General features: G+C 39.2%; 1 long non-coding RNA gene, 8 other non-coding genes and 1 pseudogene across 9 annotated transcripts; 4 read left to right on the top strand and 6 right to left on the bottom strand.

Moving 5' to 3' along the window:
• The window catches only part of LOC130222042 (zinc finger protein 729-like), a 632,497-nt pseudogene that overhangs the window by 94,875 nt on the left and 512,525 nt on the right, over nt 1–25,097 (top strand).
• Nucleotides 3,138–6,202, top strand: LOC130222250 (uncharacterized). Its single transcript, XR_008836379.1, has 6 exons — nt 3,138–3,227; nt 5,119–5,179; nt 5,267–5,317; nt 5,401–5,445; nt 5,721–5,762; nt 6,085–6,202. It is a non-coding gene; the product is annotated as an uncharacterized LOC130222250 (long non-coding RNA).
• Nucleotides 12,632–12,713, bottom strand: trnas-aga (transfer RNA serine (anticodon AGA)). The gene has a single exon. It is a non-coding gene; the product is annotated as a tRNA-Ser (tRNA).
• On the bottom strand, nt 14,456–14,528 carry trnak-uuu (transfer RNA lysine (anticodon UUU)). Its single transcript has one exon. It is a non-coding gene; the product is annotated as a tRNA-Lys (tRNA).
• trnap-agg (transfer RNA proline (anticodon AGG)) lies at nt 15,164–15,235 on the top strand. Its single transcript has one exon. It is a non-coding gene; the product is annotated as a tRNA-Pro (tRNA).
• trnap-cgg (transfer RNA proline (anticodon CGG)) lies at nt 16,774–16,845 on the top strand. The gene has a single exon. It is a non-coding gene; the product is annotated as a tRNA-Pro (tRNA).
• Nucleotides 18,250–18,322, bottom strand: trnar-ccg (transfer RNA arginine (anticodon CCG)). The gene has a single exon. It is a non-coding gene; the product is annotated as a tRNA-Arg (tRNA).
• trnar-ucg (transfer RNA arginine (anticodon UCG)) lies at nt 19,195–19,267 on the bottom strand. The gene has a single exon. It is a non-coding gene; the product is annotated as a tRNA-Arg (tRNA).
• trnar-ccg (transfer RNA arginine (anticodon CCG)) lies at nt 19,903–19,975 on the bottom strand. Its single transcript has one exon. It is a non-coding gene; the product is annotated as a tRNA-Arg (tRNA).
• trnar-ccg (transfer RNA arginine (anticodon CCG)) lies at nt 21,257–21,329 on the bottom strand. The gene has a single exon. It is a non-coding gene; the product is annotated as a tRNA-Arg (tRNA).

Below are 25,097 nucleotides of genomic sequence, written 5' to 3'. Positions count from 1 at the left end.
GCCTATTACCTGCTGACATTGTTTCTATGTCGTGAAGCAGATTAAGAGCTTGTTCTTGTTTGCTGGCAACCTGTAGAATCTTATCCTTAAACACAGGTACCCAATTTTCTGTGAGTTTTGAAGCACAGTCTGGATTCAAAATTAAAAAATCCTGGGATATCTAAAATGCAGAAAACAAAGACAAACATGGCAAAAGTTGTAAAACAAAATGGAACATGCTGAGCCAATGAATTTCATTTTAAATTTTACCCACCATGCCCGGAGTATCGAGGAGACGTGGATACTCTTTGGCTATTTCCATTATCGTCTTTGATCCATCGTCACGAATCCATTTTGCCCCTTTGGATCGCTGCCTCTTTCATGTACTGCTCGACCTGACTTGCTGGCCAGATATTATTTCTAAGCCACTCTATCATTTGAGTTGGTCTTTCAGAGTCCACATTTGAATCTGTTGTGAGAAGAACCATACATCACAAACATGCAGCAATTAATGTTGGCAAATAGAGATCATATTCATATCAAACAGTTAGGTCTTTTAAATGGGTCCTTGGATGGCCATTTTCCACAAGTTGATCTGACTCTTTAGGGTCAGGATTTGCTAAAATGTAAAATGATAGCCAACCCTACACAGATGTACCCACATACCTGGCAAAGTAAAATTACTGCTGTCTCTTGGGTTGTCTGAAGAAACTGGCTTTTGTCTTCCTCTTCTGATCTTTTTGCGCACATTCCGAAGACGCTCTTCAAGGAAGCCCGTGGCAGGTCTGGGAAATCTACCTGTTAAAAAATACAAAAAAAGAAATACAACACTGGACCAATTTACATAATAGGGTCCCCAGAGTTCCATAACTAAGGTAAAAGTGACATTAATTGTGTTGAAGTTACATGCAGCTTCATATAAAAATGACAACAAAAAAAAAACTATTAAAATTTATATACTTTTTAACCTGAAATGCTTATCTTGTCTAGGTCTGTGTGAACACTGTCTATTCTGGTTCAGTACAATAGTAGGGTAGAGTAGAACCAGACTGAACTGAGCTAAACTGAACTGAACTTAAACACTACAAACTGAACTACACTGTTCCAATTTACTATGACCTTTTATGTGAAGCTGCTTTGACACAATCTACATTGTATAAGCGCTATACAAATAAAGGTGAATTGAATTGAATTGAATAGAGTAGGTAAAAAAAAACTTATTTCATTTCCTCTCCTCTTCATTTCGTCTCATCCAACTTCAAAATGGTCCTAAATTGCTGCTGAAGTACAGACCCAGTGTTTACAAAGTGAACCTGCAAAGAAAATTAAAATGTCCTTTACAAAAAAAGGTCAAACAAAAATGTGGGACGATTTTGAATTTGAAAAAGAAAACCCATACTAACTGTCATGAACCGGAATAAACAGAGTACACACAGAGCGAGACAAGATGAGTGTTTGAGGTTAAAAAGTATAAAAATTGTAAATATTTTTTTTGTTTAGAAAATAACCAATTGTTTTGCTAGACGAGACCATTCTTGATCGACTGGAGCCGTCTAAAGCTGTATTTAAACTGCATTTTGGAAGTTCAAACTTGGAGGCACAATATAGGATTCCTCTATATGGAGAAACAATCCTGAAATGTTTTCACCCAAAAAAAACACAATTTCAACTAAATAAAGAAAAATATGACCATCTTCGATGACAAGGGGGTGAGTACATTTTCTGTACATTTTTGTTTGTACATACTTTGTTATTTTACTGAACAAGCCTAATAGCCTTATGTTATTTATCTTATTTTCATAATAGCATGTCATTTCATCTCTACATGGATGAACATTTACAATTCTCCATGATTCGACTAAAGTAGAAGTCCACTTACAGAACAAGTTACAGATAATGTACTCACCCCCTTGTCATCCAAGATGTTTATGTCTTTCTGTCTTCTGTCAATCATAGATCAGAAATAGATCTGTTATTTTCATTTTAAAAAATACAATTTAAATACTTTTTAATCTTAGACACTTAACTTGCTCTTGCTCTCATTTAACTGTGTTCTCCCTGAACTCTCAAGACAGTTTGGGTATGTTCAAAAACTCCAATTGTATTTTCTCCCTCAACTTTATCTAATACTTTCACCAGTGGACAGAGAACATGCGTCAGAAAATATGCTGCATCAACTTCCTAGACAAAGCCTCCACCCCTGAAAACGTAGACACTGAATAGTGCTATAGTAATAGCCATGGCCTGCTTACTTTCAATCACACATACATGCACAAGCAGAAAAACCCTCAAACAGCCCATAAAATAGTGCTCCATAAAGTCTAAAATGGTTGAAGGACGTTATTAAAAATTAAAGCACCCTGTTTGTTGTTTGTATTGTGCTTTTTGATTTTCTTTATTATTTACTTCTTGCATGAATTGAAAATACTTATTTTTTTCATTTCATTTTTAATTTGTAATTATTTTTAACATGTACTTGTCACATGGTACACTGTAAAAAATGTCAGTGATTTTAACAGTAAAAGTCTGTACAATCTACAGTGAAAACCTGTTAAATGATTAACAGCTCATTTCAGCGCAAAATACGGAAAATAACTGTAACAGATCTAACCTTTGTTTTAGAGAAACTAATCAGAGTGTCTGAAATTTCACCACACACCCTCATTCACTAGTCCCTAAATTAGTCAATTAGTTTAGTCCACTTGACAGAGTGAATGACCACAAATAAGTGAATTGATGAACACCTGCAGCACACAACCAGAAATAAAACTACAGACACCGCCACATACCAAACCAACTGAATTAAGACAGAGGATTAAACAACTCCATTAAATCACAGCATTACCAGCTTCACTGATTACAGTTTGATTCAATTCTCTCATATCTGCAAGAATATTTGATAATTAACAGAGATTTATATTTTTATTGAAATGTTTGATTTGACCTCACCATCATGGAGATCAGAGGCTGTATTAAGCTACGGTCACACCGGGCTTTGTGTGTGCGAAATTCTGTCGTGCGGCGCTGTGAAAAGGGGCGGGATTAAACAAACTTATTAGACATTTAAAAAAGCGAGCGATTTCTCCATGTTTGAGAAGGGTGATCCTGCACAACTGGAGTGGCTGCACTTTCAGGACCGTACGTCTAGGACCGCATCTTTAGGACCCTAGTTTTTTGTGACATCGCCACCTGCCGGATTAGATCATAGACGCTCTAATAAGATGGACGACATGGATGGCAAGAATAATGTGAGTACCGATTTTCTTTTAGGTTTTATTTTAAACTGTAAAAGAAGGTGTTTATTTAGTACTGTTATTGTTTTATACTGTGCAAAGTTTATGCAAAAATGCCCGATTAGCCCGCACGATTTACCCCAGTTTCAAGGGTCTCGGACAGAAATTGTGGAAAGTTATGTTAAGATATGCAACGATTTTTTTCCAGAAGAAAATCTTATAATATTGAGTGTGGAGAAGTTTACACAGGTAAAATGAGAGCTGCTAACTATTAATCAATTTTTCCCACGAATTGGGAATACATTTTCTAATTGTATTAAATATTACAACGTTCTCAATTCGTGGCCATGGTTTAATGAAACTGTTGATTTAATGGCGTGTTGACTTAACGGCTAATCATTTTAAAAAGTACGTTGATGTGTGAGGTGTTTCAGATTTACCTATATTTTTCTGTAAAAGTGTAAAAACGTCTTCTACTCATTGTTTTATCACATTAGCCAAGTATAAATCAGGCCTTAACCATATAGAGTCTTATTATCATGTATTATGTCTACACATTAATATCTATGTTTATTGTGTAGGCATGTTAATGTCTATCTACCTGGCCAATATGAAGTGATGGCCAATATAATTGAAAACAAACTATAGGAATATTTTCGCTGAGGTTATCTCAAACTGTTGGGTAACACTTTATAAAAACTGCATACTATAAATGATTAAGCTTTAACAAATGGTTAACTTATTACTTTATTATTTGTTTAGCATTAAATCTACATTAATAGACATAGTTAAGCAGTTTATAAATACAGTTACAAATGCTAGCTGTATTCTTGAATTAATAGCACTTCTATGATGTGCTTGCTTGTTTTTTTGTATTTGTTAATTATTTGTTTCATTTCATTATTTTTGTTTCATTACAAAATTAAGTATTATTTAAGCAAATGAATGACAGTGATTAAAACAAAACAATAAAAAATAAAACTTTACAAAATCAAATAAAAACAAATCTTTGCAATCTAAAGATAAAATTACTGTACAGTTTAAACCACAGCATAACATTAAAAATGTTTTATCATATTGCGAAATAGTGATATTTTGATGTTTTATCAAATTTAATTTTTAAAATGTAATGTTATTCTTACTTAAAAATAGCAAAGATTTTTTTTTTCATTTGATACTGAGCCTTGTCATTTATAAGAGATCTACAAATCATAAATATTCCACACTTTAGATTAGGTCACAAAACTAAGAAGTTGAGCTAATACCAGATTTATTAATTTACAGAGTAACTATTACTCTATGCCTGAAATATAAGATGTATACATGTTCATTAATCACTAAAGCACCAATTACTCTTAAATAACTGATATGTAAATAATGCAATACTTCATTATTGAAAAAAGAATCGCATTATAAATAAAGAATACAGCATCTGCAGCTGTATTTAAACTACTTACTAATGTCTGTTATTGTAGATTTAATGCTTAGCAAGTGATGAACTAACTATTTGTTAATTCTTAAGAAATTATTCATAGTATGCAGCTATTTAATTACCAAATACACTAACTATTAGGCTCTCTCTTTTTCAAGATGCATATAACGATCCAACAAGGGAGATCCCTGCCTGAATTGAAGAGATGCTGTATGATACAGTACACATGCTGTATGATACAGTACACAGGCTGTACTGATATATTTTGACTGCATTCCTATAGGCTATACTGATATATTTTGACTACGTTCCTATAGGCTGTACTGGTGTATTTTGCCTGTGTTCTTATAGGCTGTACTGGTATATTTTGCCTGTGTTCTTATAGGCTGTACTGGTATATTTTGCCTACGTTCCTATAGACTGTACTGATATTCTCAGCCTGCGTTCTTATCCTTTTCTTTTCTTTTTTTGTAGAAATCTTGCACAACAAATTGATCCTGGAAACTGGACTGAGAAGACTGGGCATGATGTTGCTGTGACTAAACAAATGGCTATTTCAAACAAATATAACTACAAGAGATAGACAGTGGCTTTCATCTGTATCTTTTTTTGTTACCTTTAGGGCTTGCCACGCCAGAGCTGTGGTAATGAATGTGGGGTTTTTATGCTTATGGTGAGGTCTAAGGTTTTTAACTAAGTATAAACAAGCCTTTGTCAACACTGTGAATAAAAGCTTTTCCATCTTTTTGATTGCAGTATACCCTTTGCTCTGTGACCGGTGTGGCAATTGAATTCCAGGAGGTAAGTTTGTTTAAAGCAGCGATGTCCAAACGGTCCTGGAGGTCCAGTGTCCTGCAGATTTTAGCTCCAACTTGCCTCAACACACCTGTAAAGATGTTTCTAGAAAGCCTAGCAAGAGCTTGATTAGCTAGCCCAGGCGTGTTTGATTGTGGTTGGAACTAAAATTTGCATGACACTGGCCCTCCAGGACTAAGTTTGGACACCCCTGATTTAGAGAAAATGTTAGAAAAAAATTCTCACTTTAAATGTTTGTTTGTATACTCTTCATCTTGAAGAAAATGGACACATCATGAATTATAAGACTTCAAAATAGAAGGGTATGGCACCTCTGTAACACTTTTGAAAAATTTCATGTGCTGTTTTCCATTTTATATATATATATATATATATATATATATATATATATATATATATATATATATATATATATATATATATATATATATATATATATATATTGGATGTTATCATATGTTTTTGCTGGATAATGTATAATAAAGTATAATGACTGTCATCGTCATCTTAAGATAAATAGGAAATATTTGCAATAGTTGTTTCATGCTATATGCAGCTGTAAGGTAATGTAGTGTAGGGAAAAGCTATGCAGTATTTTAGATTAATCTTGGTTTTTTTAATCAGCGGTTTGCCTTCTGGACCGATGAGGCCAGAAACTTGCTCAAAGGAAAACTTCAGCCAGTGTACAGGGTGCCAAAAAAGTGTGCCATCTCTGAGGAAATCCCACTTCACATTCAGGCTGTTCCACAACAGAGGAAAAAGAATTGTCGACTTTATTGTAAAGTTAAAGGGGTCTGAGGAGCATTTGACGGTACTTTACCGATCTTCACATTTATCCATCTTTGTCTTTAGTGTAATACGTTTCTCTAAATAATTGTTTTTATACCATTGTTTGCCCATAGGGTGTACTCAACGGGAAGCCCTCTAAGTGGTTGCGTAAGCAAGCATCTTTCCAGGTGCCTGTCTACATAGACAGTGAGGAAGAGCAAGATATCCCTTTGCTTATCTTAAAGACGTACTGCACAGGACACCAACAAAACTGAGGTTTACAGATGAAGTGCAGCTTATCTGTGATGTTCTTTTTCCAGAGGTATGCCAGACCAAATAAAGCACTTACAAAATCTACTGTATATAAATTGCATGCTGGGTGTTACTCATTTATCGACCCATGTATAATGATATTTGCTGTTCAGTGGTGGTATATTAGTTCATTTAAATGAATCATTTTTTCATAGGCCATCAAACATGCTCTGGGGGTCTTGAGGGGTTTGTCTTTAGATGATGCTGAGCAGGTCTACCTTTCTGGCACAAAATATCATTACAAGTCAGAATATGATTTATTTTGACACAATGCTCAGAGAAACTTTTTGTTACTGATATTTACATTAACCCATCAGTGCTTGTTCTCTATTTCAGTGAAGTAGAATAATTTAGTCGAAAAATTGACAAAAAATCTAGGAAAGAAGGGAGACCATTCAATAGGTGGGTATTGCTCTTATATACCTAAAAATTTGCAGCTGGCAGTTGGGTGTCCTTTTTGGTTCTCCTAACAGTGCATAAGTTTAAACCAGAAATATATATTACAGTTAAACATGGTAAAATATATTTTTTATTACTTATAATAAATATTAATTTAAATTTAATTGCATAACAAATGGTTCAACTTTTTATTTGTTTATTTATTTATATATATATATATATATATATATATATATATATATATATATATATATATATATATATATATATAGATATATAGATATAGATACATATATATATAGATTCTCTCTCCCTCTCTCATTCACAGGAGCTAAAGGAATGCTGCTTTTTGTGCTACTGTGGCTGTTGTGTGTGGATGTTTAAATAAATGTACATTCTTGAATAAATCCTCTGTCATGTCTCTCTACATCCTTTACAAACTGGTTTTAAATTAGTTACTGCATATGCTGATTACATTTGATTTCAATGTATTTGTCCTGGTACTGAGCTAATTAGTTTAATCCAAGGGGATTCATCCATATACAGTATTTTTCAAGAAATGCAAGTCTTTTAAGGCACTTATTTTTTTCATTTGTGTAAAGTTAAGAAACATTTTTAATTTCTTTTTTTATCTGTAAATTCATTTGTTTTAATTTAAAATTGTTACTCACAACAGGTGTTTCACACTTTAACTTCTGGTACGTTTTACATCAAAAAGCACAATTTGAAAAAAAAAAAGCTCCTAAAAGTCTCCGCTATATCATCCAATCAGGTAGGTGGCGCTGGGAATCCAGTCCTGCAACTGATGTTTTCACTATATAATTAAATTCGGTAGGTGGCATTGTTAAATATGGTCCTAGAAATGCAGTTCACCGTGCCATCCAATCCAGTAGGTGGTGCTGCCGAAAAGAAATGTGGTCCTAGTAATGCAGTTTTACAATGTCATCCAATCCAATAGGTGGCGCTGCCGAAAAGAAATGCGGTCCTAGAAATGCAGTTTTACAATGTCATCCAATCCAGTAGGTGGCGATGTCACAAAAAACTAGGGTCCTAAAGATGCGGTCCTAAACGTACGGTCCTGAAAGTGCAGCCACTCCAGTTGTGCAGGATCATACTATTGATATTATCTGATGTACTTCGTTTAAAAGATCCTGCCTGCAAGCAGATTTCCCACTTTGGATACTCAACAGAGATGACATTGAGTCTGAACAGATCACTGGTTTGTATGGCTTGACTTCCTCTACCCATTGTAGTGCTATTATAATAGCCATCATTTCAGCAGAGTAAATGGAGAGGTGATTTGAGGTTCGTTTTTGTATTTTTGCTCTATATTTGGGAATGTATACTGCCGCCCCAGTTTTACCAGTTGATTCTTTTGATGCATCTGTATATATTTGTACTATTTCATTATACATTATTTCTAAATACTGCTTAACATTTTGATTTTCTCTTTCTGACGTAATTACCTTCTTTATTTCCAGATTTATTACAGAAAAACAAAACAACCAAGGTGGAATTGTACTCATATAGTTATTTTTGCTAAAAGAGATAGTACTGATCCCCATATCTTCTGCCTCTTTGCTACTGTTCCATCCAAAGCTACTACTATTACTGCGACCGTATTCCCAACATTCATTTAACACCATTTTTGTGGGGTGTGTAGCTGCTTGTCCTTTTAAATTTATCCAATATGTTAAAGAAAGTTGTAATCTCCTGAGATTTAATGGCATCTCGCCTGTTTCAACTTGCAGTGCTGGAATTGGAGAGGTTCTAAAAGCTCCGCAACATATTCAAAGTGCTTTGGCCTGCATCCTGTCAAGTTCAGCTAATGTGGTTTTTGCTGCTGATTTATACACAACACTTCCATAATCAAATACTGAACGGATTATGGCAATGTATATCTTTTTTAAAGATGACCCTGTTACCCCCCAATTATATCCTGCCAAACATTTTAATTTATTAATTGCTTATTTACTTTAATTGCTTTCTTAAATTGTATCTATCATATTCTGAACGTGATTTTTGAAGGTAGCTTACAGTCAAACCATACCCCTAGATATCTTATATCACTAGCTTGTTTAAGATGTTGTCCATACAATTTAAGGTTTATTTCGTTTTTTTTTTTTTTTTTTTGGAAAAACAGATCAATTGAGTTTTTTCCACTGATAGATGAAATCCCGACTCCGATGACCATCTTTCAACCTGACTAATTGCTGACTGCATTCTGTTCTGTAAGTTATCAATACTGCAGCCCCTTACCTATAATGCACCATCATCTGCATATAGTGTTCTGTTTATCTTATGTTCCACTCCATCAAAAACATCATTTATCATTATATTAAATAGAACTAGGCTACACACACTTCCTTGTGGAGTGCCATTTTTTATTGAATATGTGCCTGATGTCCTGTTCCCTATTCTAACTTCTATAGTTCTTCCCATTAAAAAATCTTTAATCCAATTGAACATTTTACCACTTACGCCCATTTTATTCAGTTTAATTAACAATCCCTCTTTCCATAGCATATCATACGCCTTTTCTATGTCGAAAAAGGTTGCCAAGACTGATTCTCTATTTACTTGTGCCTTTCTAATTTCATTTTCTAAACTTAATACCGGATCCATTGTTGTTCTTCCATTGCGGAACCCACTCTGATAAGGTGTAATTATTCCCCTGCTTTCTAAATAATACATTAACCTTTTGGCTATCATTCTCTCCATAAGTTTACATAAGTTAGATGTTAAGGCTATAGGTCTATAACTTGTGATTTCTGATTTATCTTTGCCAGGTTTTCCTATGGGGACTATTACTGAGTGTTTCCATACACAGGGCAACTTTCCTTGTTCCCAAATTTTATTATAAAGATCAATTATTAAGGTTTTTGCTACATCAGAGAGTTCTTCAATCATTTTGTAGCTTATTCCATCTTTCCCAGGTGATGTGTTTTTAACTCCTATCAGGGCTCTCTTTAATTCAAACAGTGTGAAATTTGCTTCTAATGGGCTCTCCTCTACATCTTATTTCCCCAAAGCTTCTTTATTTTCTTCAATTATCCTATTTCTATTATTTAGCTCCTCATGTGAGAGATTCTGTGAACTATGTTTCTTTACAAAACCTTTTGCAAGCATATCAGCTTTGTCTTCATTAGTAATTGCTTCTATTCCGTTATTTCTTAATATCGGTAGAGAAAATTGCATTCTTACACCTCCCATCTTTCTTATCATTCCCCAGATCTCCTTAATGTGTATTTCTGTCCCAATATTGCTGCAATAATCTCTCCAGTATTTCCTTTTGGCTTCTTTAATGTTCCTCTTGGTTTTTGCCTGTGCTCTTTTATATTCCATTAAATTGTCAAAAGTATGATTTAACTTTACAACTTTGAAGATTTTGTTTCTATTTTTAACTGCACTTCTGCACTCATCTGTCCACCATGGTACCATGTTCTTTCTCCTAGCCCCTGATGTTTTACCTATTACTTCTGCTGACTCATGTATTATGCTTGTAATCATATTGTTTAATTCCTCAACATTGTTACTCGTGTTCGGCATGGCCTAAATTAGTTTACAGCTTGCTTTAAAACTGAACAGTTCCCAATTAGCTTTTCTCGTTTTCCATCTTATAGCCCAATTATATTCTAAAATGACATTTTGATTTCCTTATTTTGTCCAAATTGGATAATGATCACTGTCCATTGTATTACTGCTTACTTCCCATACACACGTTTCTGCCAGTTGCTGTGTAACAATAGTAAGATCAATTGCTGATTCCTCACCATGAGTAACATCATATCTTGTGGCTCTTCCATCATTTAAACACACTAATTGTTTATCATCCATTATCTCCTCTATGATACCCCCGTTGCTATCTGTTTTTGTACTTCCCCACAATGAGCTATGAGCATTGAAATCCCCTCATACTATTAGTTTAGAGTTTTCTACCTCACAAATTTCCTCCAGCACTTCACTGGCTCCTGAAAAAGTTAAAAAGAGACAAGCAAACGCACTGAACGTTCTTATATTAAGCAATGTGTTAACTTATTCATTAGTTAAAATCAATTCAAAGTTAAATACTCATTCAATTAATCAAATAATTATATAAAAATAATGAGAAACAAGATGATGAGGAAAGGATAAACGTTGATTCATGCTGAGATGGATAGGAAGGTATAAATCAGAATCCTCCACACTCTACAAAAGGTGGCTTACACGCCCAAACAGGGACTTGAACCCTGGATCGTCAGTTGAAAGGTCTGACGCTCTACCGACTGAGTTTTCTGGGGTCATTGGGGCATTAGCTTAGATTAGCTTGTGACCTGTCAAAGATGCAGCGTGCACTAAAAAGTGGGCTGTACAAAACAGGTGGCAAGAGGGAGGCGTGATGCCAATGTCACCGTAAGGAATCCTGCCATGACACAGATTCAATGCAGGATTGCTGCAGCCACAATGCAGAGTCCTTACCACAATACGATCACGGCGAGTTACCGGACAGCCGTTGTGGCCCCTGTGTGGTATGTTCCTCCCTGTGATATGCCCCTTTCTGTTCAGTGAGCACATGCTGTTGTTTTTCCTCCTCCTACCAGCACAACGCTTTTCCCAAGTAACGCTAGAATTGCAAAAAAATGATTGCTGTTGCAATTTTAAAAAGGAAGAGGACGAACACGTTTTCGGCAGGACTCGAACCTGCACAAGAAGACCCCAATGGATTTCTAATGCACCACCTTAACCACTCGGCTGTGACTACAATGTCCTCGTGCCTAGTACACGTGTTGTGCATCCAGATGAAACTTTCAGCAAGTGATAGCTCACTGGCAAAAGCTGCAGCTCCACAAGAAGAACCTTACACGCCCGAGTAGGGACTTGAACCCTGGATGCTCAGATTAAAAGTCTGATGCTCAACCGACTGAGCTATCCAGGCTCCAAGGTAGTGCTTTGCAAGTAAGCAAGGTTTAGGGTTGTGGTCGGCGCAGACCTTTACGGTACACAAAAGTTTACCGTGAGGTGGGGTTTAGACTTGTGGTTGGTGTGGATGTTGCTAAAACACAACAGGTTACTGTGAGGTTGGGTTTATGGTTGTTGTAGGTGTAGACATCAGTAAAACACCGTGGTTTGGACTCCATGTCATGTGGGAGACATTAAAAAGATCAATGACAACTGCAGAAGGTCTTTCTGTTGTTGTGGCAATAAATGGAGACTTAACCATTGAAACGATTCTTTCCATGCCTTAGAAGCGTGACTCGATCAACGTTTACCTACACAGCATGCTGGCATCAAAGGTCCCGTTGCTCATATCGAATCCCTAGTCTTCCACACTTTAGGAAACGTAAACATTCAGGACGTGCCATTAGCACAGCCTGCACCAAAAGCAGGCTGGAGATTACTGATGGCATCAAGGAGTGCAACGCCAATGCCACCCTGAAAAGCCTGCCATGACCCTGATTCGAACAGGGGTTGCTGCGGCCACAACGCAGAGTACTAACCACTATACGATCACGGCGAGCCACGGGACAGCCGCTGGAGCCTCACTCTCTGTCATACATCTTTGAAAATGGAGGGCCCCCAGGGCAGTGAGCTGGCACGCGCTGCGGTTTTATTTTTGTTGCTTTTCCCTACCAGCACATCTCTTTTCCCAAGAAACACTGGAGTTGCAAACAATCAAGTAAAGTCGCAAACTAAATCTTGCGCGCAGCCTGGACGTAGTCAGCAGGATTCGAACCTGCGCGGGGAGCCCCCAATGGATTTCTAGTCCATCGCCTTAACCACTCGGCCACGACTACGAAGCTTGACCTTTCCATTGTGCTCTTGCCTGGCGCATTGATCGTGCTGCCCGATGACATGTAGAGCAAGCAAGAGCTCACCAGCAATAGATGTCGCTTGTAGGGATGGTATGCAGTTTAACCCAAAGAATGACCAGTCTGTCAGACAAAGAAGAGCCGGAGTCAGAGATTTAAATAAATAAATAAATAAAGTTTACTGAAGATGGTTTGCAGTTACATCAGCAGAAGCCAGCTTCAACACTCGCCATGAGTACCAAGGGCGCTCTGCTTACAATCACAAATCAATAACAATTATACTCTCACATAAGGTCATTAACTGCGTCACGCATATAGGTGTTCTAACCTGATTGGATAAAACACAGATAGACTAGGAAAATTTCCACGTGGGGTGCGTGCGTACAATTCTGAACAGTATCTCAAGCATAGACATCAGACATCCACTAGACTGTTTAGAGCTGACTCCAGACCTATGAAACGGATCCACAATCAAATAGAACACACACACTTAAAGTATAATCTGTTTCTTATCCGAGGCTGAGTGTAGTCTCAGCCGTCTTTATCAAAACTGGTTTAAAACCGGTATAATCTACATTCAGGCAGTTATATCCTTACCGGCTGACAACACTTTCTCATCACAGCACAGACCTGCGTCCTCTTAAAAAAAACAGATGCAGTCGTCCTCCAGGAAACGGCGTTTCAGAGCTGTGCCATGCCACTGCTGAGCTGCACCGTGAAAGACATTGAAGTCATTAGGTGTTACCAAAGCCATGGTCCAAAAGCATGGCCAAAAGCACATTTCGCCTGGGCCTTTTGGAACTGTGCTAGCATCAGTCTTGAAAAGAGCTGTGCATAAAGCAACTCTCCAGAAGCAGATGGAGTGGGGAAAATGTGCCACAAAGGGACAGCCAAAAAGGACTGGGTGACTTGGAAAAAAAACTATCAAATCCCAATCTTGATGAGCCGTACAAGATGTTGCTGTCGATTTATTGAACGTTTCTCTAGGCAACATCAGAGTGTACTACACAGACTACACCTGGCCTTGACTTATTCGCTCTGTTGGCAACACTAGATACAGCAGAGGTTGGGGTGAGAAATCCAGCTGTGGCCTGAGGTCACGAAAACTCAGCCCAGCATGGCTTTTCGTTAGCAGGTACGCGCTGCTGTGACCGGGAATCAAACTGGGATTTCTCTGGCCACAACACAGAGTACGGATCACTGTACGGTCGCGGCAAACCACTGTCGCTCACCCACAGCTGCCTGGTGACTAAGTGACAGGAGCTTGTTTGTGAGATGCAGAGGAGGATTGCAATTACGTATAGGAGGCTTGAAAGAAAAGAGAACAACAACATAAGTGGACGTGCAAAACAACGTAGTCGGCAGGATTCGAACCTGCGCAGGGAAACCCCAATGGATTTCTAGTCCATCGCCTTAACTACTCGGCCACGACTACAGACGTCTGCTGTCTCTCTCCTGCTGAGGTGGCAACCAAGCACAGGGTCAACAGGGGTAGAGGAAGGTGCACTAGCTCTTGAGCAACTTTTCCGTACAATCTCTGGGAAGCAGGTAGCTTCTCTGGGAAGCAAGTAGCTCTCTAACACACTCAGCTAACTTCATGGGCACTCTTTCCACACAAGCTGATGATCTGAATTCAGAGCAACGTGCTCTCGCAGGCCACACCACAATGGACAGCCACCAAATGATATGAAAAGAACAACAAGGTCTCTGACAAACAGACAGGCCTTCGCCCGAACAGGGACTTGAACCCTGGACCCTCAGATTAAAAGTCTGATGCTCTACCGACTGAGCTATCCGGGCACCTGTCTGCGGAAGCCCCTTGCCATAGCTTAGCAGAACCTTTTAGGTTCATCTCAAGAGTGTTTTCACAGCTATTGTGTTTCATCCACCAAACATTGCTCCCAAATTGAAGTGAGACCTTCAAAGACAACCCAGATGGGACTTGAACCAACAATCCCAAGCGTCGGAGGTTGATGCCTTATCCATCAGGCCACTGGGCCATTTCACCAATCATTTGTCATGGATCTTTTGTATGCCTTCAACAAGATGCCAACGCATGGAAAACTGCACTGTAGGATCTCGATGCCAGTTTGCATTCAGTCAAAAAAGATGTGTGCAACTAATGGACAAACATTTTCTTGTCTTTTTGACCTAAGGGTATGAACCTAGCTTTTTAAAGATAACAATGGATTGTCTTGCACAGTCAACTTAAAAGGAACTGCATCAAAGACAACCCAGTTGGTACTTTAAACCCACAATCCCCAGCTTCGAAGGCTGGTGCCTTATCCATTAGGCCACTGGGCTGTTTTTACTGCCTGTGTACTGTAATATGCCTCCAGGGAGTTGCTGACACACGTAACAAAAACAACATGAACAAAGAGTAGATTGGATCGGTCTCACAGAATTTTTTGTGGCACTGTAGATTGCCTGTACAGGGCTCGTTGGTCTAGGGGTATGATTCTCGCTTAGGGTGCGAGAGGTCCCGGGTTCAAATCCCCGATGAGCCCTATGCCTGTCTTAGAAGAAGAGGTGGAGCTGTGCTTACTATGATGTTTCTATGTTAATTGTAGCAGCTTTTGTTGTGACTTTAGTTAATAAACATTTAGTGGACTTCTGAACTAAATCAGTCTAACATGTACAATTATACAGACAAAAAAAGGAGCGGCAATGATTCGGTTGTTAGATTTGTTTATGGATCTTGAACAACCCACCAGCTTTATATGTAAGCACCATTTTTGTCTTTGTACACAGTCTCTTCTCTGTAGGCACCATGCAGGATTCAAAATGGCCTTTCGTGTTAGGTATCTCGATACCCTTTTAGTCATAACAGGTAATATGCATGGCAACGCAGGAAGTTAATAACATGCAAACACATCTCAAGAAGGTTTTCACAGCTACCGTGTTTCATCCACCAAACATTGCTCCCAAATTGAAGTGAGACCTTCAAAGACAACCCAGATGCGACTTGAACCAACAATCCCAAGCCCCGAAGTTTGATGCCTTATCCATTAGGCCACTGGGCCCTTTCGCCAATCATTTGTCATGGATCTTTTATATGCCTTCAACAAGATGCCAACGCATGAAAAACTGCACTTTAGGATCTCGATGCCAGTTTGCATTCCGTCAAATAAGATGTGTGCAACTAATGGTCAAACATTTTCTTAGTGCAATCATCCACATTCGTGTCTCATTGGTCCTGGGGTATGGTTCTCGCGTATGATGTGCCTAGTCTTGAGTTTCAAATTCCAGACAAGGCCACTCTCATTAACTTGAAATCACAACCTTTCTGCACCTATTTTCTTGTTTGCATTTCATCATCATCCACCTAACAAGAGACCATTAGTTGAAAGCCACGGGGTACTTGAAGTCAAGATCTCCATTACCAAAGCTTAGCGGAACCATTTAGGTTTGTAACGTGACAGTGAGATTCAAGCAAGATTGGATGAATCTTATTTGAAGTGTGCAGCAAGTCTGAGAATTCGAAGCTAACTATTGTCCTCAGATCATCACGCCTAAGTTTTGAGAAGACCAGTCGGAATTGTTTCACACAACTTAAATGTAACCCAACAAAGACAACCCAGATGGGACTTTAACCCACAATCCCCAGCTTCGAAAGCTGATGCCTTATCCATTAGGCCAACACTAGCGTTTGTCATATCTGACGTATGGCTCAGGAAGTTCTTGTTACTCAGAAAAACAGTACTTTAGTATCCCTATGCCATATTGCATTCAGACGATCTGGTGTGTACACCTAATGACAAAACAGCTTCTCTGAGGAGTTTTCCATTGTCATGTCTTTTTGACCTAAGGGTATGAACCTAGCTTTTTAAAGGTAACACTGGATTGTCTTGCACAGTCAATTTAAAAGGAACTGCATCAAAGACAACCCAGTTTGTACTTTAGGCCACTGGGCTGTTTTTACTGCCTGTGAACTGTAATATGCCTCCAGGGAGTTGCTGACACACATAACAAAAACAACATGAACAAAGAGTAGATTGGATCGGTCTCACAGAATTTTTTGTGGCACTGCAGGTTGATTTGACAGGGCTCGTTGGTCTAGGGGTATGATTCTCGCTTCGGGTGCGAGAGGTCCCGCGTTCAAATCCCGGACGAGCCCTACGCCTGTCATAGGAAAAGAGGCGGAGCTGCGCTCACTATGATGTTTCTATGTTAATTGTAGCAGCTTTTGCTGTGACTTTAGTTAATGAACATTTAGTGGACTTCTGATCTAAATCAGTCTAACATGTACAATTATACAGACAAAAAAAGGAGCGGCAATGATTCGGTTGTTAGATTTGTTTATGGATCTTGAACAACCCACCAGCTTCATATGTAAGCACCAATTTTGTCTTTGTACACAGTCTCTTCTCTGTAGGCACCATGCAGGATTCAAAATGACCTTTCGCGTTAGGTATCTCGTTACCCTTTTAGTCATAGCAGGTAATATGCATGGGAATGCAGGAAGTTAATGACATGCAAACACATCTCAAGAAGGTTTTCACAGCTACCGTAATTCATCCACCAAACATTGCTCCCAAATTGAAGTGAGACCTTCAAAGACAACCCAGATGCGACTTGAACCCACAATCCCGAGCTTCAAAGGCTGATGCCTTATTAATTAGGCCAATACTAACGTGTGTCACATCTGATGTATGGCTCAGGAAGTTCTTGTTACTCACAAAACAGTACTTTAGGATCCCTATGCCATATTGCATTCAGACGATCTGATGTGTACACCTAATGACAAAACAGCTTCTCTGAGGAGTTTTCCATTGTCATGTCTTTTTGACCTAAGGGTATGAACCTAGCTTTTTAAAGATAACACTGGATTGTCTTGCACAGTCAACTTAAAAGGAACTGCATCAAAGACAACCCAGTTGGTACTTTAAACCCACAATCCCCAGCTTCGAAGGCTGTTGCCTTATCCATTAGGCCACTGGGCTGTTTTTACTGCCTGTGAACTGTAATATGCCTCCAGGGAGTTGCTGACACACAGAACAAAAACAACATGAACAAAGAGTAGATTGGATCGGTCTCACAGAATTTTTTGTGCCACTGTAGATTGCCTGTACAGGGCTCGTTGGTCTAGGGGTATGAAGAGGTGGAGCTGTGCTTACTATGATATTTCTATGTTAATTGTAGCACCTTTTGTTGTGACTTTAGTTAATGAACATTTAGTGGACTTCTGATCTAAATCAGTCTAACATGTACAATTATACAGACAAAAAAAGGAGCGGCAATGATTCGGTTGTTTGCTTTGTTTTTGGATTCTGAACAACCCACCAGCTTTATATGTAAGCACCATTTTTGTGTTTGTACACAGTCTCTTCTCTGTAAGCACTATGCAGGAATCAAAATGACCTTTCGCGTTAGGTATCTCTTTACCCTTTTAGTCATAACAGGTAAAATGCATGAGCATGCAGGAAGTTCATAATATGCGAACACATCTCAAGAATGTTTTCACAGCTACTGTGTTTCATCTACCAAAGATTGTTCCCGACTTGAAGTAAGATTTCAACGACGACCCAGGTGGGTCTTGAACCCACAATCCCCAGCTCCGGAGGCTGATGCCTTATCCATTAGGCCACTGGGCCACTTCACCAAACCTTTGTCATGGATCTCTTGTATGCCTTCAACAAGATGCCAACGCATGGAAAACTGCACTTTAGGATCTCGATGCCAGTTTGCATTCCGTCCAATAAGACATGTGCAACTAATGGACAAACATTTTCTTTGTGCAATCATCCACATTCGTGTCTCATTGCTCCTGGGGTATGGTTGGGGTACGCGTATGTTGTGACTGGTCTTGAGTTTCAAATTCCAGACAAGGCCATTCTCATTAACTTGAAGTCACAACCTTTCTGCAGCTATTTCCTGGTTTACATTTCATCATCATCCACCTAACATGAGACCATTAGTTGAAAACCACAGGGTGCTTGAAGTCAAGATCTCCATTACCAGAGCTTAGCGGAACCTTTTAGGTTTGTAACGTGACAGTGAGATGCTAGCAAGATTTGATGAATTTTAATTGATGTTTGCAGCAAGTCTGAGAATTTGAAGCTAACTATTGTCCTCAGATCATCACACATAAGCTTTGAGGAGAGCAGTCAGGATTTTTTCACACAATTTAAATGTAACCTAACAAACACGATCCAGATGGGACTTGAACCCACAATCCCCAACTTTGAAGGATGATGCCTTATCTATTCAGCCACTGGGCCAATACTAGTATTTTCCTTATTTTTTTGTATGGCTCAGGAAGTTCTTGTAACTCAGAAAACAGCACTTTAGGATCTCTATGCCATATTGCATTTAGACGATCTGGTGTGTACACCTAATGACAAAACAGCTTCTCTGAGGAGTTTTCCATTGTCATGTCTTTTTGACCTAAGGGTATGAACCTAGCTTTTTGAAGGTCACATTGGATTGTCTTGCACAGCCAACTTAAAAGTCACTGCATCAAGCATAACCCAGGTGGGACTTGAACCCACAATCCCCAGCTTCGAAGGCTGGTGCCTTATCCATTAAGCCACTGGGCTGTTGTTTATTGCCTGTGAACTGTAATATGCCTCCAGGGAGTTGCTGACACACGTGACAAAAACAACATGAACAAAAAGTAGAATGGATCAGTTTCACTGAATTTTTTGTGGCACTGCAGACTGCTTTTGCAGGTGCTTGTTGGTCTAGGGGTAGGATTCTGGCTTAAGGTGTGAGAGGTCCTGTGTTCAAATCCTGGATGAGCCCTACACCTATTGCAGAAAAAGCGGTGATGCTGTGCTATCTATAGTGTTGCTTTGTTAATTGTAGCTGTGACTTTAGTTAATGAACGTTTAGTAGACTTCTGATCTATATCAGTCTAACATGTACAATTACACAAACAAAAAAGAGCGGCAATGATTCGGTTGTTGATTTGTTTTTGGATTCTGAACAACCCATCAGCTTTAGATGTAAGCACCATTTTTGTGTTTCTATGCAGACTCTTCTCTGTAGGCACCATGCAGGAATCAAAATGACCTTTCGCGTTAGGTATCTCGTTACCCTTTTAGTCATAACATGTAAAATGCATGAGCATGCAGAAAGTTAATAACATGCAAACACATCTCAAAAAGGTTTTCACAGCTACTGTGTTTCATCTACCAAAGATTGCTCCCAACTTGAAGTAAGATTTCAAAGACGACCCAGGTGGGACTTGAACCCACAATCCCCAGCTCCGGAGGCTGATGCCTTATCCATTAGGCCACTGGGCCACATTGCCAAACTTTTGTCATGGATTTTTTGTATGCCTTCAACAAGATGCCAACGCATGGAAAACTGCACTTTAGGATCTCGATGCCAGTTTGCATTCCATCAAAAAAGATGTGTGCAACTAATGGTCAAACATTTTCTTTGTGCAATCATCCACATTCGTGTCTCATTGGTCCTGGGGTATGGTTCTCGCGTATGGTGTGACTGGTCTTGAGTTTCAAATTCCAAACAAGGCCACTCTCGTTAACTTGAAATCACAACCTTTCTGCAGCTATTTTCTTGTTTGCATTTCATCATCATCCACCTATAAAGAGACCATTAGTTGAAAGCCACGAGGTACTTGAAGTCAAGATCTCCCTTACACCCCCCGACAACACTTTCTCATCACAGCACAGACCTGCGTCCTCTTAAAAAAAACAGATGCAGTCGTCCTCCAGGAAACGGCGTTTCAGAGCTGTGCCATGCCACTGCTGAGCTGCACCGTGAAAGACCTTAAAGTCATTAGGTGTTACCAAAGCCATGGTCCAAAAGCATGGCCAAAAGCACATTTCGCCTGGGCCTTTTGGAACTGTGCTAGCATCAGTCTTGAAAAGAGCTATGCATAAAGCAACTCTCCAGAAGCAGATGGAGTGGGGAAAATGTGCAAAGGGACAGCCAAAAAGGAACCCCGATAAAGCCAATAAAGGAGTTGCTGACACACGTAACAAAAACAACATGAACAAAGAGTAGAGTGGATCAGTTTCACTGAATTTTTTGTGGCACTGCAGACTGCTTTTGCAGGTGCTTGTTGGTCTAGGGGTAGGATTCTGGCTTAAGGTGTGAGAGGTCCTGTGTTCAAATCCTGGATGAGCCCTACACCTATTGCAGAAAAAGCGGTGATGCTGTGCTATCTATAGTGTTGCTTTGTTAATTGTAGCTGTGACTTTAGTTAATGAACGTTTAGTAGACTTCTGATCTATATCAGTCTAACATGTACAATTACACAAACAAAAAAGAGCGGCAATGATTCGGTTGTTGATTTGTTTTTGGATTCTGAACAACCCATCAGCTTTAGATGTAAGCACCATTTTTGTGTTTCTATGCAGACTCTTCTCTGTAGGCACCATGCAGGAATCAAAATGACCTTTCGCGTTAGGTATCTCGTTACCCTTTTAGTCATAACATGTAAAATGCATGAGCATGCAGAAAGTTAATAACATGCAAACACATCTCAAAAAGGTTTTCACAGCTACTGTGTTTCATCTACCAAAGATTGCTCCCAACTTGAAGTAAGATTTCAAAGACGACCCAGGTGGGACTTGAACCCACAATCCCCAGCTCCGGAGGCTGATGCCTTATCCATTAGGCCACTGGGCCACATTGCCAAACTTTTGTCATGGATTTTTTGTATGCCTTCAACAAGATGCCAACGCATGGAAAACTGCACTTTAGGATCTCGATGCCAGTTTGCATTCCATCAAAAAAGATGTGTGCAACTAATGGTCAAACATTTTCTTTGTGCAATCATCCACATTCGTGTCTCATTGGTCCTGGGGTATGGTTCTCGCGTATGGTGTGACTGGTCTTGAGTTTCAAATTCCAAACAAGGCCACTCTCGTTAACTTGAAATCACAACCTTTCTGCAGCTATTTTCTTGTTTGCATTTCATCATCATCCACCTATAAAGAGACCATTAGTTGAAAGCCACGAGGTACTTGAAGTCAAGATCTCCCTTACACCCCCCGACAACACTTTCTCATCACAGCACAGACCTGCGTCCTCTTAAAAAAAACAGATGCAGTCGTCCTCCAGGAAACGGCGTTTCAGAGCTGTGCCATGCCACTGCTGAGCTGCACCGTGAAAGACCTTAAAGTCATTAGGTGTTACCAAAGCCATGGTCCAAAAGCATGGCCAAAAGCACATTTCGCCTGGGCCTTTTGGAACTGTGCTAGCATCAGTCTTGAAAAGAGCTATGCATAAAGCAACTCTCCAGAAGCAGATGGAGTGGGGAAAATGTGCAAAGGGACAGCCAAAAAGGAACCCCGATAAAGCCAATAAAGGAGTTGCTGACACACGTAACAAAAACAACATGAACAAAGAGTAGAGTGGATCGGTCTCACAGAATTTTTTGTGGCACTGCAGACTGCTTCTACAGGGTTCGTTGGTCTAGGGGTATTTTTCTTGCTTTGGGTGCGAGAGGTCCCGGGTTCAAATCCCAGACGAGCCCTATGACTGTCATAGAAAAAGCAGCGGTGCTGTGCTATCTAAGGTGTTCCTATGTTAATTGTAGCAGCTTTTGCTGTGACTTTAGTGAATGAACATTTAGTGGACTTCTGATCTAAATCAGTCTAACATGTACAATTATACAGACAAAAAAAGGAGCGGCAATGATTTGGTTGTTAGATTTGTTTATGGATCTTGAACAACCCACCAGCTTTATATGTAAGCACCATTTTTGTCTTTGTACACAGTCTCTTCTCTGTAGGCACCATGCAGGATTCAAAATGGCCTTTCGCGTTAGGTATCTCATTACCCTTTTAGTCATAACAGGCAATATGCATGGCAATGCAGGAAGTTAATGACATGCAAACACATCTCAAGAAGGTTTTCACAGCTACTGTGTTTCATCTACCAAAGATTGTTCCCGACTTGAAGTAAGATTTCAACGACGACCCAGGTGGGTCTTGAACCCACAATCCCCAGCCCCGGAGGTTGATGCCTTATCCCTTGGCCACTGGGCCATTTCGCCAATCATTTATCATCGATTTTTTTTATGCCTTCAGCAAGATGCCAACGAAAAGGAGCCGGGTAACACTTTATTTTGATGGTCCCCCTTTAGATAGTCTGCTGACCGTAAGTTACTTTTCAAGTTCTTATCTGTTTACTTTCATCTGGATAGTATCTGTAGATTGTCTTTAAATGTTCTTAGGCAATCAATACAATGTCTACAGCATGTAAACATTTATTAAACTTTCGGTAAGATAAGTGTTACCAATTTAGGTTCTAGATGTTCAACAGTGTATCAGTAGATATGCAACAAATCTTCAACAGATGTTCAACAGTTTATTAGTACATATGCAACAAATCCTCAACATTTAGGTTCTAGATGTTCAACAGTTTATCAGTAGATATGCAACAAATCCTCAACATTTAATAAACTTGGTAAGTTACGTGTTACCAAATTAGGTTGTAGATGTTCAACAGTGTTTCAGTAGATATGAAACTAATCTTCTACAGATGTTCAACAATGTATTAGTAGATATGCAACAAATCCTCAACAAGTTTTCAGAACATTGACCACCAAGATGTTTGTTGTTATTGTCTGCATGTAGTTGTTATCCAGTTTATGAATAGACTTTGAGTAAACATTCAGATGCCTATAAGTAGCTACGCAAGATATTTTAACATGAACTTTAATCAAATATAAAATTAGGGTTAGGTACAATCTAAGAGTGTTCAATTAACTATTTGTTGCATTTAACCTAACTTTCAGTAGACAGTTATTTTACTTTAAAGGGCACATAGTTTACCTCTTTTTTATGATTTAATATTAATATTATGGTTCTTCTGAATGTGCCAGTTTAGGTTCAGTTTAAAACACAATTCAGATTTTTTTATTATAATGTGTTAAAAAGTGTCATGTTGGGGGCGTGTCCACAGTTCGCTGATTTATGGGTGTGTTGCTTCACATGTAAATTAGTTTCGGCTTCCCGCCAACGTAACAAGGGGCGGGGCCATGAGCTTTGCGTTTGCAACAGAGTCTGACAGGCAGACAGAGAAGGAGCAGGAGTGAGAGGTTCAGCAATCAGTCGTACATGTACGACTCGGACACAGACCAAGCAGAGAGTACAAAATCATATGTGTCTTTGTACAGTTTTACAGCCAACTGTGTGCTAGTTTCAAGTGCCGAGCTTGTACACAGAAACTAATAACCACGCACACTGAATTAACTTTTATTGAGGCACCGGATGCGCCGCTCGAAGCCGCGACACGGCACACCAGACACTCTCTGTGGCGCGGCAGAAACATGAAGTGTCCTGAATCATCGCGCCACGCATTTTTAAATTCTAAATTAAATTCTAGGCGCCCAGCCGTCGACTTGAGTGTGCCCTGATAGAAACCTATGTTTAGAAATCTAAAACGCATGCTAGTTAAGATCACAGGGAGCTTCTGGGATCGCGAGAAATGCAAACGGCTGAAGTATAAGGTAGACTCAATGAGAAGTACACATGTTTGCAAACCTACCTAAAGATACAACCAATAATTCCGATTAGAGCGATAATGTGGAGAATATTGCTCTTGTGTGGAGCCCAATGAGCCTTGCATCTAAAAATAGAGCTAGCGTGTTCTTTTAGTGATATCGCTTAGACTCACGCTGAAAATGGCGGACGTGAATTAACAAACTGAGGATATGATGACGCGCCTGTCAATTAATATTGGTGGGCGGGGGGACCGCACTCCTACGTAAAGTTGCGGTGGGTTTGAAAACTGCTCCAATTGGTCCACCGTTTTTTATGTTGTTAAATTGAAAAAAAAAGCACTGGGTGTGCTTATGGCTCGTTTCCACTGACCGGTACGGTACGGTTTGGTTCGGTTTGGTACGGGTCACCTTTATCAGGCTTGCGTTTCCACTAACAATGGTACCCTTTTGGTGGGCGTGGTGTATGACAGACAGTTTCAGTCGACGTCATTCTCGCTCGAGGAAATGTCTACAATAAAGCTGTACGGGTCACTTACATATCATATGAGAAGCACTTCTCAAAAAACAGATGCTTCATACACAAATGCTTGTGTATAAATGTTTATTACTAACTTTACTATGAACATGAGTTGATTATAACTGCAGATCAATGACAGTGCGAAACAGCCTACTGTAACGTCTGTGATTATATTAAATAACTAAATAAATGAACATATATAGACGCATACAGCCCCTTGCAGTCTCCGAAATGTTACCAACTACAGAAGAAATACACACAGCAGACATTTTCGTCCGTATTTAGGTTCAAAACAATACAAATTATAGCCTAGTCTGTGAAAACCTCTCATCTGTGTCTGTAATCTTCCGCAGCACACGTAGCCTCTGTTAGACAGTAATTCCGTCAATCTGAGTTCATAATAGTCCAAAATGTGAAGATAATAAGT

The sequence above is a fragment of the Danio aesculapii genome, chromosome 4 (genome assembly GCF_903798145.1).
Source record: "Danio aesculapii chromosome 4, fDanAes4.1, whole genome shotgun sequence".
In the NCBI taxonomy this organism is placed as follows: Eukaryota; Metazoa; Chordata; class Actinopteri; order Cypriniformes; family Danionidae; genus Danio; species Danio aesculapii.
Note: the sequence above shows the minus strand (reverse complement) of the source record. Positions and strands in the feature narration are given on the sequence as shown.